A 15,407-nucleotide genomic window follows, 5' to 3' on the forward strand; every position below is an offset into this window, starting at 1 on the left:
CTGCCTGATTTTGGGGTGGTTTGGGTTTTTTTGTTTTTGTAATAAAAGGGCAGCTGTTGTGCTAAACGATTACTGATGAGTGTAAACTTGTGTTGAGTGCTCTGCAGAGGCTTGTGGAATACTCTGAAATATCTTTATCGCTTAATATATGCATATATTTAAGTTTTAAATGTGCTGCAGCCAGTGCTACTTTTTCAAATGTTTAACACAGATTTTGACATTTTAATGGACTGCTGTAGATGTTCCAGAGAATATCTGCGTGAGTTCTGATGGTTTATTTACTGCTATAGCTTTTAATGGAAATGTAAGATCATTTCTCTTCTGGGCAGTACGTATTCCATTGCAAACACATCAACAAAATGTGAAACCCGCATAAAATTCAAAAGCTGCAAGTATTCCAAAAGCAGCGAGCGTCATTGCTGCCTATTTTACGTAGGCTTGTGTATTTATGGGACTTTTACACATACAGTAAAATGTAATATGGCAGGATAATGGTATTGTAGTAAAACACTATGGCAAAAAAGGCTGGTGAATTATAGTCTTCAACGAATCTTGTTTCTAGTTATAGAAAACAGAGTATGATTACTAAATGCAAACAGCATGCGTTTTATACCGTTAGTTATAGATCTTGGGTCTTGTGTCTGGAATATCAATATTTGCTTTACTTTTAAGGTACTTTAGTTACAAATACAATAAATGCGTTTCATTTTTCACCGAAGACATTTCACTTTCAAGACTGAGCTCGGGTATGTGCAACATGTCTCAACGATTATTTATCTACATGTAAGCTCTTTCTAAAGACTGGGTTTACTTTTAAGCCACCACTGCAGCCAACATTCATGTTTTTAAAATCATGAAGTTATGGGAAGGTGTAAGCAATTTAATAGTTAACTTCGCTACGACAAAATTAGATGACGTTGCATTTGGAACAGTGAAACAAATTCCTTTTGCTTCCTGAGGGAATTATGCAAATTCTTAATTCTTACTGTTAATAACGAGAAGTCGGTTTCAACGCTGCAGAACCCCGGGCCGCTCCTGTGCATCGGTTGGTAGCACGCGTGCCGTCAGCGCTCTGAGGTCTCTAAAGGGCCTCCCCTCCGCGGGAGGGGACGTTGTCTTACACCTCAGAGCTTCAGCCTACCGCTGCAGCACTACTCCAGACTGTTAACGAGGAGCATTGTTTCTGGAAGAGAAATCGGTCATATCACAGATCCAAGCTTAATGGTAATTGCTAATGTCTCTAAACAGATGCATCCACCTCGAAATAGTCCCTGCTACGTTACGATGGTTGGCAGGTTGGACTTCTAATATATAAAGGTATTAAAATGATAAATAAGTTCTTCCGAGGTGCTACACTTACACTAGGGCACGTGTAACCTTCATGTCATTTGGGTGACGGCCAGCTGACAAATGTAAGATCTTAAAATATTCTGGTTGAATTGGTAGGTATACTCCATGGTGTTGCTGTTTATGAGTTATTGATTTAAAATACCCGCATTTCAGGGGAAAAAATCCCCTATTCTAGAAGCAGCATTTTAATGACAGTTCACATATATCTCACAGCATCTTCTGGAGATGTCAAGAATTGCACAAATATCTAACTTAGGAGTGTTTTCCATGTAGAATTGTATATAAGATTAGTTTTGGCATAAAGTAGTAAGGAATTATGAAGTACAGGTACCACTTTAGAAGTAACTACGCATATATGAATGCCACATTGTGTGAATCCTTGAACAGATCATGATTTTTCATAGACTTAATTGTCTAAGTGAGTCTTTGGGGAGTGAAGGTTCTGTTAACTACAGCACTGCTTGCAGTCTGAGGACCAGTTATTCAGTTAGCTGGGGAAGATAGATATTTCTTCCAGGTATGTACATCATTACTGCTTTTTTTTTTCCCTGTTACTCCTCCGAGCATCCAAAGAAACTCAGATTTTTTTTTTATTAGACGCTCTCCAACACCGTACGTAAGGTGAAAAACACCGCAGATTAAAGCAGCAGTTCCTAGGCTAAGGAAACTGAATGGCTGCGTGTGTGGATAAGGCGGTTTTGAACCCAATTAGAACATAAAATTCTACTGAAGAGTCCATACAGACTTTAGAAGTATCAAATTACCTTCCCTTTAATATCCCTTTATCAGTTCTCATCATACCCTACCGGACGAAACAGAGCAACCTCTAAATGTTCGTTCTGCTCTACTGAAACCATGCGGTGGGTAACTCATCATTGCTCGATTAATTGTTCTGGTAATTTCTTTTCCAATTTTATTTGCTCTGCGTTTTAAAATTCTGCCGTTTCTCTCCGTTGCACGCACACGCAGAGGCACACCAGTGCGCCCTGTTCAGTTCAGATCCTTTCAAGAGCAACTTCTTCATTTTTCTGACGTTATGCTGTTATTACGGACAATACATGACACACTGGTCAGGACTGATTGTGTTCAGAACATGACGATCTAACTATGTAGGGCCTCTTCATTCTGGAAAACATCTGCTCAATTAAAGCCTTTTTGTTTAAGCCTGTGGCTGCTCCCTAGAAGCAGGGACAACACAAACACAGAATCAAGATTTAGTTTGTTTTCTGTGGTGGTTCCTCTTTGGTCACATCTCGTATTCGTTCCTTGCCCTTCATCACCTGTTGCCCGCGAGAAATGTCTGTTTCAGTGTTATCTTTGTCTTTTGTCCGACAGTACTTCATCTTCAATGCCCTGAACTGTTGTTCTTTTTTGTCTCAGCCGAGATCCTGCGTTAGGCAGTACAGCAGCAGTGGTAACACGGGGTGCGGAGCCTGGAGTAATGCTCTGTGGTGGCTCAGACAAAGAGCGGGTTTCAAAGGCAAAGAAGGCTTGTGATTATCGGTGCTTGTAAAAACCACTTGAACGCTATTGCTCAATATGCTAAAATAAAAAGCCTTGGATTTCACAGTTATTCTGTGTAAGCGGGGAGTAAGGAGGACGTGGTTTGGCATAGAACTGGTAGTCTTTTAAATATGTTAGATGTTTTAGCCGGTTTTGTTAGCTGTACGCATTTCGGCACAAGACAACCAGTTACATAAACTGGGACGTCTGGTTGTGCAGCTTCGGGTAAGGGGGAGCTTATTTGTTCCGTTTTGCTTCATTGCTATAACGTTTTTTAAAAACTTTATTGTTAAGCTATTTAACATTGACCTGGATATATTTTGGATGCTCTTTTTTGGGCACTGGCAGCTCTGAAACATTGTGGGGAGCCCGTGTTGTCTGTGTAATGCTTTTTTTTCCAATGGCCTGTTTTCACACCTGTGCCTAAGATGGTGCCTGTGTGCCTGGAGCAGTCGTTCCTCACTGCAACGTCTGCTGGCCAGCAGAAGTACCCGATACGCCAACCCTGCTTCCGATACGTGTTCATCGTTTAGTGAAACAAGAATTAAGTTCCAGGTAAGCACATTCTGTGATTTACCTTGGAAGCGAAGAGGTATTTAGCGTGGTCTGAACTGCCGTGCCTTACCACGAGCGCGCAGAGCTCCGCCGAGCTGCAGCGGGGAGCGGCTCCGCTAGCCAGGAGCTGCTGCAGCTTTTTCATTCCCATTGAGGGCAGCCACCGGAGAGGGGGCGAACGCTTACGCTGTGTTTGTTGCCTTTGGCCATACTAATATGCAGTTTGAGATTATACTTCTCCCTCCATTCATCTGCCGCTGCGCTGTTTGAATGCGTTAAATCTGTCACTTCATTTTTCACCTCTACCAGTTATTGGAAACAATGGCATTTGTCAGCGCTCTCCTTGTCTCTTTAGCGGTATCTCCAGGTGCCTCTTTTGCTGATTTTGTACATTTGCAGCTATTGGAAGCATCTTAGCTCCTGCACATGTACCCTTTATTTGAAAAAATCCTTGGATGTTCTCTCTAAAATGGATATCTGCTGTGGATTTCATGCAAGCAAGTGAACTGCGTACTGTGTTTTCCTCCAGTAGAAAAAAATGTTTTCCTTCTGGGATTTGACTTGTTCTAAGTAAATCAGTACACCCTGGAGCTAGTGAGGTCGTGAAATAGAAATGCTGGAGCAAAACACTTCTGAATTAGACTGCTAAAATAAGGGCGGGGGGGGAGTGAAATAACTTTGTAGTTCCCCTGAATAGATAATTCCTTTTTATAAAGATACGTGCTTTGGGGCTTTTCTTTTTTTTGATGTACTGTTTGCAGCGGCGTATATTTTTCTGGTACTGTTTTCAGAAATGTTCTTAATTTTGAATGCTTGAACATGAAAGGATAAGTTAAAGACTTTATCATTACGTTTATAATTATAAATAATAAAGGTAATTGTGTGAAGGGGTCCTACGAGGATTTGGAAACTGGACCGTGGTGTACGTTTTGACCAAACGCGAGTCGGAGGCTTTATTAGTAGTGGCCTGCTGTTGTGGGCAGCAGGAGGAATGACGGCTGTGGTTATTTCCTAGTGCTGTGCTGGCGCCTCGGAGGTTGGTTGTTTTTTCCGTCCCTGATTCCTGGAGGCCAGACCTTCAGCATGTTTGGCAATCTCCTGATGCTTATAACTTCATTACGCCGCGAACCCGCTGCGTTGCTGCGAAGAGCACGTAGCGCTTCTGTGCAGTACTTTCACGTTCCCTCTTCAGTGGGATTCCGACTTCTGAGTCCGAGTGCTGGAAGCAGAGGTTTGTGAGCAGAAGGATGGACTCTCTGGCAGGAGGCTGTGTTACCCTCTGATTGTTGGCGTTCTTACGTACGGTTACACAGCCCTCACGACGTCGTGTGGGCAAGCAGAACTCAGAGACGTGGGGTCTTTTGCTCAGGGAGCGGGCTGTTGTGAAAGGAAACGCCGCAAGGGTCGTGGGGAAAGAGGAGCATGGCAGAGCATGTCTCAAACCTTCCCCGCTTTATGCATTCAGAACCAGGCAGGAAGGACACGTAACGCCTTCAAAGCTACAGGGAAAGCTTCTCTTAGAACTGGTTTTGGTTTTTTTCGAGCCAAAGTCGTTGCAGACGTCAGGAACGCGTGGTACAGCTTGTGCTGGAGCGCGAGGAGGGCGCCTGAGGAGCCGCGGGGAGGGCTGAGCGGGAGCGGGAGCCATCTGTTAGGAGGCAGTTCTAGGCTGGGCGCGGGTTCTGGGGAGCGCCGCTGACAGCGGGACAGGGCTGTCTCTTGGGCACAGCTTGCAGGAAGGAAAACAGGCTGCGTTAGCGATTTGTGATCCTCTCGCACTAGCGCCCGTTTTGCTAAATTGCTCTCTCGCAGTCGCAGCAAGAGCAGCTGGTTTACTGTCAGTTGTGGCCAGTGCTCTAACCGAGAGGGGAAAACGCAAGACGTCCTTGGGGTAAAGTGTTTCCATATCTATACACTTCAGTGCAGATTCAAATGTCAGCTGCTGGAACGTGAGTATCTTGTGACGAACCCATGCGCTCGTAGTATTATTTTCCCGTAGCCTTGTAGTCGCCCTTGAAGCTGTTCGCGCTTTTCCTTTTTATTCTCGTGGTTTCTGTGCAACTGAATTTCCATTTGATGTCTAAGGGAGCTCCTCGACCAACTGCCTCCCTCTCAAGCTGAGGAGCCCCCAGGTATGTTGATCCTTCCTGATCACCCGCTTGCCTTCTCCCACAAGCAAGGGAGATGCGTACGTGCCCTTATGTTCGGTTTTTGCCGAGATTCTTATGATTTCCCTGTTCCTATCCAAATCTTGGTCTAACTGTGTATTTCCAAACACGGCTGTTTCCTGAATCCCGTCACCAACACACACATGCGCTGAATGGACTAACGCAAACGCATTTTTTTCCTTTCTCTGTGTATGGAGAGGGGTGCGCGTGCGTATGTACGCAGTTACAGTGCCGTTGCGCTGGCCTTGATGGTTATCACTATGGGGCCAAAGGAAAGCAGCCCCATCTAATAATTATATGGTGTCTTGACCTACTGTAGCTATTGGGAGCCCCACCTAGAGCTACAAACATAACCTTCTAAGAAGAAAATGTAACCTCTTATAGATAGATCCCGTAACTTTACAGGAAAGGGAAAACAAACATATCTTTTAAAAAAAAAATAAAATAAAATTATGCTGTTTCTGTTGAAAAGATTGTTGATAGGTTGAAATATTCAACGTACCCAACTGACCTGGTATGGGAAAACACCCACTGGTAGGTACCAATTTCAAGATCTTTAATAACCTCAGATTAGCAGTCATATTTGTTACTGCACTTTCTAGTCGTGTTTCTTTTCACAAGATGCCTTTTATGTCCGGTGTAGTGAGGGTTCTCTCTATCCAGATTCTGCTGGTGCAAGATACTTGTGCTGGTCCTTTCAGAACCTGGAATGCAGATCATCAGAGTACTGTGAAACTGAAATGCTGTAACATGAAAGGTTACCTCTGGACATGGAGCAATACCTTTCTTCTACCACTGTTTGCAATTAAAAGAGAGCGGTAAGCTGTGAGTGTGGTGCTCAGTGTGCACCTGTGACACAGCGTAGATGTTACGTTTGTTAACTAACGAATGTATTTCTTTATAGAGTTTGAGTTTAAATACTTTTTCCAGGGTGTAGAAAAAGGTGATTCATTAATGGGTCTAAAGGATGTTTTTGTTAGTAATATCTCACAGTTACATTCTTGAGATTATCGTAGCTGAACGCTGCTAACATAAAAGAGCAACGTTATGTATTAGTGACTCACCAGAACTCTTGAGAACAGTAAAATTGTAGCCTTGTTTGCTGTAACGTACAGAACAGGAGCGCAGAAGTTGCTGCGATAATCGCGATGAGGCGGCCACGCAGCAACCAAAGCAATGACAACTCTCTGACTAATCTCAGGCGTGATTACTGAAAGCAATTAATAGACCGTGCAGTTCGAGGCAGGATCGTGTTCACGCGCACTAGTGTGCTGTCTGAGCAAAGGCTTGGGCCTTGCTCCTAAACTGGCTTGGGAGCAGCAGCCTGAAGCACGGGTCGGGATGCTCCGGGGCTGTCGTGACGCTGAGCAGTGACGTTCGATCAGAAGCAGCTGGGAGGGCGAGAGGAGAGAGCTCTCTGTTTGTACTCTTTGTTTTCAATTACTGTGAGCTCTCTGCGATGGTTTTCTTATCTCTAAGAATGTGGTACAAATGTGCCACTGCCTATCAGGATGCCATGTAGCAAAACACTCTAAACGTCATTGCCAATAATCTCATCCAAAAACATGTTTTTCAGTGTCAACTGCACTTATAATTACTTTCCAAATGTCTGTGCATCGAAAAACAAATAAAACCTCACTGGTGTGGCACCGTGAGCGCCCTCCCTGGAGCCTTCAGCTGTTGGTTTCTTTCTAACCACCCTAATTCACCATACTGAGGAACCTAGAGCATGCATCGCACCCTTTTGAAACCAGATCTGTGGATTGCTGGGTATCCTTAGATTCTGAGTTTCTAGAAAAAGAAAAGCTCTAGATGAGCCTCGTCGGCTCACCTGCATTGCCGAGCTTTATAGCCAGGGGACTAGGATTTGAGTTTCAATTAGATCATTTATTTCTGCTTTCCATAAAATAATTGAAGTCAAGTCATTTGTGTGCACTGCCCCACTGGAAAAGTACCATATGAGCCCACATAATCATCTTTGGGTTTATTAATGCTGATTCATTCATAATTCTTGCATGGAGGTAAAAAACAATATTCCGATTAACGTTAGATACTTATTTCTCCAAAAATAGGAATAAAGATAAGCTTATTTGGGGATCTGATTATATCCGTATCAGACAATGTACCATTAGCAATGGCGTATTTAGCAATGTATCTTTATAGCGATGTTTTAAAATAGCATGTCTGAGTCAACTCTTGCCCACCTTCAGCATTATAAATTGAGGTACATGTACAGGCTGTCACTTTTCTCATTATACTTATTCCAAAGCGTATTTTAAGTTCGTTTTGACTCACCCCCTCCCATGTTGGCCTTTTTCCCCTTCTCTGGATTTTTCAGCAAGATGAATTTTTGATTGCGATTTTAAAGCGCACAAACAAAAACGCTCGTTGCAGACTGGGCACAGCTCAGAGCCTGAGCTGTGGTATCGAGAGTGCCACGAGGGGCTGCCGTCTCTCGGCTTCCCTTGCTGTCGGAGGTTTGTGTAGCAAATCCGCTCGCTGCGTGCCACGGAGAGCGGAACGATGAAGGACACGTGCCGTGGCAGCAGGCAGCACTTGAGTTTTCAGATGGTTCCTCTTGCGACAGCTGAGCCTGTCTCTTCCAAGAGTGAAGTGAGCAACCTGGGCTAGCGGAGGGCGTCCCGGCCCGCGGCAGGGGGTCGCAACCCTTCTGTGGCTCTATGAGAGAGAAGATTCCTGCGCTGCTTTCCACAGAACAGCCAACGAAAGCCCAGGCTGATTTATGAGTTAGTCAGGGTGTCAGATTTATGTAATGAGATTATATATTCAATCTGATGAAGGAAAAATATGCTTACCAGAACGGTATGATGGCGCTGTGATTAAACGATTTGGTAACAGTATTCCCGCAGTGGATTAATTTAAAAAAATGCTGCAGGTACAGTTGACCTGCTTCTTGTGTGCTGCGAGCGATAGGCTCCTAGCAAGGAAGATTAATGCTTTTTGACGGTGTTGATAAAAGAACTCTGTGATCGTAAAGGTAGTTATGAATGGTTTGTATCCAGCAAACTGGCTTTTGTTTTTTATTAATCTCCCACAATGATTTATGCTGATGGAGGCTTCTCCTGCTTCTTTGGTCGAGGCTTAGGGTAGAAAGCAAAATATAACTGTAACAAAGAGATGCTGCCATCTTAATGCATCGCTGTAATTGGAGCACCTGCCCTGCCCGTGCTCGTCCCTTCCAACCGTCACGTCGGGAAGGTTTCTCCGGCTTAGGCACAGTTGAATTTTTAGAAACAGGAGTTTCATGCTAGATCTGAAAGGAGTTGAAAGGCATGTACCTTGCTCTCTTCCATTATAGGTGACTGAAAAAGCCATTTTTAATAAGGCTTTTAAAGATCGGGGAATATGAGACCTCAATCAATGATGAGGTAGAAAGAACTCTTTCTAGCCAGAGGCCTGAGCTGGTTAGCGTGGGGGGAGTATTCACAGAAGCCGCCGTTAGCCTCGCGGAACAGCCTCCCTGGGCTTGTGCTGGAGTCGGTGGAGGAAGCGTCAGAAGCCCAATGCACCTGCTGTTAATCATGTGGAGGAGAACCTACTGCAAACATTTTCTATTAAAAGAAACTTTTCTGTAGACAAGAAATCAGCTTCCAACGTGTTTTCTTCTCCAGTTTAAAAAAAAAAAGCTTTCAGCTAGAAATTATATATTCTGAGTTTTAGAAGTTCTCAGCCTTTTCCTTTTTTAATGTAAAGTCAGATTCTAGAGGGGGAAGTATGGTATCTCCTAGTTCTTTTGTATAAATAACAGTGTTATTTTTGTTCTTAGGGAGCTAAAGGCTGAAGTAGAGGTGCCTTCTGTATTATTTATACTGAATTAAGTACCTTCACGGGCAACAGCAAAATGGTGTTGGTATCAGCTTCAAGATCTTGTTCTGCAGTCGTCATTACAGCAGCCTAAGAAGAATTAAGAGGTGTCTCTAACAGACCTATTTTAACGGCTTTTTGTCAGTTTGGATAGTTTGGTTCTGTCAGGCCAAAATTTCACGTGCAAACTTTATTCCTCTATTGAAAGTTGCGGGGGTGGGGATTGTTTCATTGAAAAACAGATGATGGATATGTCAAACAGGTATTGTGGGGAAAGGACACAGACAAAAATGCACCTACGTTCCAGATTATTTCTTATGTTTCTCTTTAAATGGTCTATGCGTCAAGACATCTGCCTCTTTTTTCCCCTTCCGCCCTCCAACACACTTTGTTTTCCCCTGTATCATAGGAATCGTCACATTTATCTTTATCCTATATAGGTACTTTAAACAGCTTCACACTAAACAGGCTTTTTGGATAATATTTATTACCAGATATAGGGTTCTGACCCTTGCAAAGTTAGAGCTAACGTTAGTGGTGACAAGACCACGTGCACCTTCAGCTAGAGGAGGCAGATGTATGGAGGAGGAGGAGAAATCTGAGAATAAAGAAATCACAACAAATAACGCTTGAGAAATACATGAGCCACAGACAAAATGTGGCGTCACAAAGCACTTCATGTCAGGTCATTGGTTTTAAATTAATGTCTAGTCGGGTGTGGCCAGATACCTGAGAAATATTTGCCTCCAGCGTCAGTCGTAAACTCGCTGCGCGGTCGTACTCCTTGGCGCGCTGCTGTTGGTTCCGTCTGGTTCACGAGAAGGCAGTCCCTGCCTCGCCACAAGGGAGGCGTAAGATGCCAGAGGAGGGTTGTGTTTAGCCTAGTTACCTGCAGTCTCCCGAGCAGCGATATACCTCTTTATTCACTGCATTCTCTACCACGCTTTCTAAACACTAGTCTGTTGTACTTACATTGAAAATATTAAGTAAATCTGGGACGGACAAAACAGTGTTATCCAAAAGATAGAAATATTGGCTTGTTCTCCAAGATCATAATGAACAGTCGGATCGGTTTAAAGGCAGGTTAAGCACATGTTTACTACTTTCTCTATCTGAGAGAAAGAATATTTATAGTCTGTAAATTGACTGTGCTATAAGAAACATTTCTGCTGCCCTAAGTCAGGTGTTGACCTTTCCCATCTTGAAATCATGAAGCGTTTATCTTGCCTTGAGAAAGCGATTGATTCTCTCTTCAAGGGAAGCTGACATTCTGACTAAATTATCTTTGATATATATGTAGTCTGGTTATTGACCAGAGAAAGTCAGGTGTTGTATTTAAAGGGCAGGATAGTATAATCTAAAAGCAGGGGCACCAAGGTCCTTTGTCTTCTGACCTACAAAATTATCACGTGTGCCCACAAGAACTCTGAGTTGAATTGTTCCTGTCGGGTATTAAATCTCTTTAGAGTCTCAAACAAGATATGCTAGAAAGAATAGACGATTCAGTCACGGGCAGCCAGCTCCCAGGGTGTTTAAATTAGATCGAGCAACTGATGAAGAGCTCTTAGTGCATCAGATCATTTAAGACCTGTAACCGATATCTGACCTACTCTCATCTTCAAGGTTTAAATAAGAAGTTTTGTATTAAAACCAACCGAACAAAAACATAATTTCTGTTACTGGAAATAAGAATATTCTTTAGTCTTACAGCTGTATGGCCTCCCTCTCAAATCTGCTAAAGGAGGAGCAACGCTTAGCCAGAAGAGTGTTATTTCCTCGTCTGGAGTTAGCCAGCTCTTCTCCTTGAATTACCCAGACGGTTTCTGTGTAAAGGCCTAACGCGATGCCCGCCAAAGCGAACTAAAATGCTCCCGGTGATACTGCCATCAGGCTCAAAAGCAGCTGAGAGTCCGGGGCAGAGCATCCCATTCCCATAGAAGCCACAACTATAACCCAAACAACGGGCAGAGTTTTGAGGGAAGCGTAGCAGCCTTTGCCAGAGCTTTCCTACCGCCGCTAGCTCAGCCCCGTCCCTGCCGCCGTCAGTATTCTCACGGGTATTTGCGCCTCCCCGGAGCGTCTGAATTTGCTGTGTGGCAGCGGGAAGACGTATGTCCGTAGCGTCTGTACGGATACGTACCCGAATACGGCTGACGTGCCTGCATTATTTATTTTGCACACACTAAGCACAGTGAGACTCCATCACCTGCAGCGACTCAAACAGCAGTCGTGTTCCTGTGATGTGGGGCTGACGGGCTGTTGCAGTGTCCTGTCAGTAGGCAGAAATATGGATGAGTTGGGATAAGCTTTGTTTTTAAAGAAAAAGAGTTTTCTAACTCCCTGCCTACCCAGGATATGGTGTATTTAACTGATTTTACTTTGATAATGCTCTAAGCTCATCTTTGATAATTGCTTTCTGTAATTGGAACAAATTTACGATTATGCTAATTCATCTGCTGCCACCCAATATGTAGGAGCTGAGTTAATCCATATCTGCCCCTGTATTTCTTGTGTAGATCATTACGTGATTAGCCTCTGTTAGAAATTGATGGGGGTATTTTAATTCTGAGCAGATGTAATTTCAGGGGAAAAAACCAGATATCTTTAGATAAACTTTGGTCATATTATAGCAGTTTTTAAGTCTAGTGCAAGATTTAAGATGTTCAGACCGGCTAATTCTTAAAAGAAATATATTTCGTTGTGTTACCAGCAAACGTATGGCCTCCGCTGATGATAAAGCGAGGAAAGTTAAACGCTGATGAGTTCTGAGTCTACTCCTGAGGCCTGGCAGGTTGCAGTTCAGAACAGCACGCTGCAGTTCAGTACGGAGGCATTGCACGTTTCTTTGTCGCCTTTATTTTGCTTGGGGCTTTTTTTGTGTCTTTTTGTGTGTCTGCCGAATTTCTCCAAAGGTTGTATCGCTGCAAGTAACAACAACCTTTTATCATCGCGACTCCTCTAAATTTATCAGTTTATTCTATAGATTGATCCCTTAGTTCTTCGTCTTTGACATCATTCGTCTGCTGAGGCAAAGGCAGCGAATGAGTTCGAATAAGTCTGGTTTTAATTCGAGGAAGGGGGAGGCTGGAATTCGAGATGAGTATTCGCAGTGTCATCAAGCCTCCAGATACGCAAAAGGCAACGCGTGCCCTTACAAATCATCTTTTGATCGCACGTCTCTCAACGCTTTCATGTTCATGTTCCATCTGTTTCACGTTCTCCCTTCACCGTCGTTGTCATTCTTTCAGACGCTTTGCACGAATGTAAATGTTTTTCATTCACCAGGCCCTGCGGTCCTACACTCGGTAGCAGTGGGTCGGGGAGTGCTCCCTCCCGGAAAAGTTGTCTACAGGAAAAATAGCCCAAAGTGCTGGTGTAACAGCAGTGAGGACCTTGAACCCTCCCGCGCCCCCCTCACCGCCCCGCAAAAGCCCCTGACCTGATGAGAGTCAAAACGCAAAATGTTTATATCTATTTATATATATTTTTTAATATATATATACATGCTCGTGAAATAATGAGCTCCAGTAACACTGTTCGTGTTTGTAATTTCTTTGAGTGTTACTTGGTTTGTCATTACACTGCGCATAAAGTGAGTTTAATTCTGACTGCGACCATTGAATTTCTGTCACTTGATTTATGCTAGTGCTGCTGTTCCATAATTTAAATTGCATTCCTGGTTTCTTTGCTGAAAGCCCTTCTGGTAATTAGTATTAAAGTTAACTGCAGAAGGGAAACTGAATAGTAAATGGATTACTTGATTGTTCCTCGTCTTACTCGGACCGAAGGGAAACGTAATGCATTCAGAGGGATGTTATTAAGGGAACAGTTCAGCATCACCGGATTTGGTGAGGCTGTTTGGCCACAGCTCCGGAGCGGCGCCTGGCCACCTGCAGCCCGTAGAGGCGGGAGCGTCAGCGTGTCACTAGGCTTGGGGCGTGAAAGGCAACGACCGGCCACGCCATTTCCTGGGGTGCTTCTAGCAATGGAAATGAGGATGCCGAAGCTGCCGGGTGTGTTAAGTTCATGACGAAGCACGATTGCATCTCCTCGCAGTACTGAGGAAAGCAAATTCGGAGAGCAAGACTTTTGGTGAAAAGCCTCCTCTGGGTTTACTTGAAGAAGTGCCTGGGCCAGGCACTGCCTCCTTCGATGTCGCGGGTCTACCGTGGAAACTCGCCGGCTTGAGACCTTGCCCTAAATGTTGATTCTGAGGTGCAGCGTAGCGTGCAGCCGTGTGGTCCCAAAACTAAACTGCTGTGAAAGAGGTTGATTAAGAAATGGGAAAAAAAAACCCCAAAGTTAAGATTTGAGAGGAAAACCAAACCAAAACGGTGCTATGACAGAGCTTTGAGTGCAGAAAGAGACAGATGTGTCTTGAACGCTTAATGTAAGCGTTGCTGGTGACGTTCTGCCTCTCTTACCGGTTTTGGTTACTGCGGTTTGAGGAAAAGAGCACGTAGAGCTAAAATCTTTTAAATACTTCCGCTATAAAATGTACAATGTACTCCTACTCGGGTAATGCCTCTTTTGAGGGATGTGTAAAATAATCGCTTTATTTAATTCCGTAGTCACCGTGCAGGATAACAGTGCCGCAGACTCTTTGCAAGGTAAGTTCCAGCTGCCTGCGTGGTGCCGGGCGTGAGACGCTGCGGATGTGGCAGTCGCGCACCTTCTGTCCCCAGCTAAGCAAAAGGACTGATGCTGCAGGAGGGGGAACCTGCTGCCTGCCATGAAATCTAATTGGCTTTGATGGTCAGCTTTTGCAGATTTGTTTATAAACTGGAAAATCTACAAATTGCAGACCATCTGCGCAGAGCAGCGTGCTAATGAATGCCTGTAGCTACCAAACCCACGAGCTCATTACCACAAAGTTCCCAGTCCTTCCACAAGTTCCTAAACGAGGTTATTCATCTGAACGGAGAGGAGAAGGGTATTTGACCTCGGGGTACACCCATACCTCCTTCAGGTCTAGAAAAGCGATTAAAATAACTCACATTTATTCAGTCTTTTAATAGAATCTGTTGATTCTGCTTCTCTCTTGAATTCTTCACTTCTGTAACAGCAGCTTACCACGCCTTAACTATTTTTTTAACGTTTCAAGTAAAGCAATGCCTTGCAGATAATTCCTGGGTATACTCCGAGATATGGTGGTTGGTGACCTAGAGAAGATGTATTGAAACATATTATACACGGCATTTCACGGTATTTATGTACCTTGACAACAAATACTAATGGTCACTGATTTAAGAATATTTATGAAAATTGGGAATCTGTTACGATGACCGTGACAATGACCGTGGTCTTCCACTGTGTATGATGTCAAGCGATTTTATCCTATTTTTCTCCAAAAAAGTGGAATTATTAATACTTATTACCTGTCATCCCAGTCTGTTACGAAGCTTAACTGATCATTGTCTAATTGTTTGAACATGTAAAGCACTGCGTATCAAGAGTAGTATTTTTAGATATTTCTTATTCTCTCTCAGTTGAGATCTTCTTCCATTTCATTGGAATAAAAATCAGCCTTTCTAAGTTAGTAGCCCATACCGCCTTCCTCTAAGGTTTATGAAAAAAACCAGTGGCAATGATTAGAAAGCTGGCTTTCTCTTGGACTGCTAATCTCCGTTGGTCTTGTCTCACTTTCTGCTCCTTGAGTCAGAGGAGGTAGTTCCCTATCAGATTAATGAGGTCCTTAGCCCAAGGCATCAGGTGCCTTCGTTTGGCTTCACAGATTCACAGACTTTCCCCATTTTTTTCATTCTCTTAGAGAAGCCAAAAGGGCTCTCCTAAATAGGGCAATAATTGAATAAATGATTAGTTACAGTAAAAACAAAATACACAGTTATAGATTCAAGAACAAATATAGCGGAAATAACAAGATGTAGTTATTTAAGAAAATTATTTGAGGTTCAAGCTTTAATACTTACGGTGAAGAGAACCAGGAGGTAAATGACATATATTCAGCTAGAACGATCCAGTATTTTTGTTTTCGCTTTGTGATTC

The 15,407-nt window shown here is 43.5% G+C and overlaps 1 protein-coding gene across 3 annotated transcripts in view; it reads left to right on the forward strand.

Annotated features, from left to right (window-relative positions):
• The window catches only part of UNC5D (unc-5 netrin receptor D), a 186,653-nt gene that overhangs the window by 115,124 nt on the left and 56,122 nt on the right, over positions 1–15,407 (forward strand). The window lies entirely within an intron of this gene.

The sequence above is a fragment of the Phalacrocorax carbo genome, chromosome 24, assembly GCF_963921805.1.
Source record: "Phalacrocorax carbo chromosome 24, bPhaCar2.1, whole genome shotgun sequence".
Lineage (NCBI taxonomy): Eukaryota > Metazoa > Chordata > Aves > Suliformes > Phalacrocoracidae > Phalacrocorax > Phalacrocorax carbo.